Consider the following 1,729-nt stretch of genomic DNA (forward strand, 5'->3'; position numbering starts at 1 on the left):
ACTATCATATTACTGAGTATTTTGTTTACTTTATCAAGTTTTTTGTCTTATTGGATAAAGGAGAATTGACATTAATTACTTAGTTTTTATGTTATCTTATTATTTTGCTTTAATTCTGGTGCTTGGTTGGATGTGGTGTGATAAATCTTTTGAGTTTCGATATTATTGTTTCAATTTTTGTTCATAATAATATAAATAACGTTAATATGCTGCACGTTGCTGATAAACCAAATCGACAGCACACTTTGTACAATGTTGAACATGTCAACTACAGCTTGCATTGCACCTTACAAATAGATCACTACTTTTAATCGCAGCGTGCAGTCTGTCAATAGCTCACTTATCAACAGCATATTGCGCATGCCATGGATACTTTTAACCGCAACGTGCATTGGTCAACATATCAATAGCATGTTTTGTACGATGTTGATATTTTTAACCATAGCGCGTAGTGCACGCTGCCAAAAGATAACTATCAATAGCACACTCTGCACGTCGATATTAGAGTAATTCGCAGCGTAAACCGTACGCTGCCATAGTTTCAAACTTAAGACAGATTTTAACATTACAGCGTGCGTTGCAGCGTGGAATACTTTCCGCGACACATATTGCACGCTGCGGAAACCCACTTTTCTTGTAGTGTGAACTCAAGCTGTAACGACCCGAAAATCAGATTACGTATAAACCATGCATAATTGCTACTATTTAAATTAAAAAAAATGAATTTTTAATTAAATATATGAAGTGTTTAAGTCATTTTAAATAATTTTAGATCATGATTATTTATTTTAAAAGTAGATGTTTAGTTTTGTCTTTTAATATTAAATACGCGAGGCCGGACCGGAGTTGGAGATTAGAGATAAGATTAATAACAAGAAAAATATTCCTAAATTTAATTTAAGTCATGTAATAATTTAATTTAAAGAAAAAGAATGTTTTAGGACTTATTAAATTAATTAGAACTAAGTTGTTAAATAAATTATTTTAGGTTCCATATTTGATTAAAGCTTAAATAAAAAGGTGAAAACAATGGAGGATGAATTAATCTAGATATAATATATTCAAGAAATTAAACATAGCATTTAAACATTTAAATTTGAGGTTATGTATGCCATACAAGATTCTAAGCAAGATTCTAAACTAAATTAATTTGCTAATGCATTAAATATATATAATGAAGGTTTAAAATCTTAAACAATTAAAATGCAAGGTTTAAATAAAAATATACAATGCAAATTAGTAATAATGACCAACATTTAAAATATTTCAAAAGGTTAGTAACTCCCCATTCAAGCCACCTCTAAATAGACTTCATGGTGTAGGCATCCCTCATTTTAGTTCTCTAATTATTAATAATTCACATAATACAATTCCACTTCATTCCCCTCAACCTATGAGCCTAGAATATGAACTGATCGGACAACAAAAAAATTGAGAACAAGAATCGGCTAATAAAGAAGGAGAAACAATTCAAAAAATCATTCAAAGCCTTTACTTGTAACCTCCCACCTTAATGCATATTATGGCACCTTAACACCTCTTATAACCAGCACCTCCATTACATAACATTCTTCTATCTCAATGACCGAAATAATCATAAAAGAACAGCAGCTTAGAATCGGCTAAGAGCAGCAGAAACGAGAAGATAGAACCAACTCCGTTCCGCCGCGCCGTATTGTCGTATTGGTTTGTTCTTCTTCAAAACGATTTCCAGGCATGTATATATTGT

Source organism: Primulina eburnea, chromosome 1, assembly GCF_022965805.1.
Source record: "Primulina eburnea isolate SZY01 chromosome 1, ASM2296580v1, whole genome shotgun sequence".
Classification (NCBI taxonomy): domain Eukaryota; kingdom Viridiplantae; phylum Streptophyta; class Magnoliopsida; order Lamiales; family Gesneriaceae; genus Primulina; species Primulina eburnea.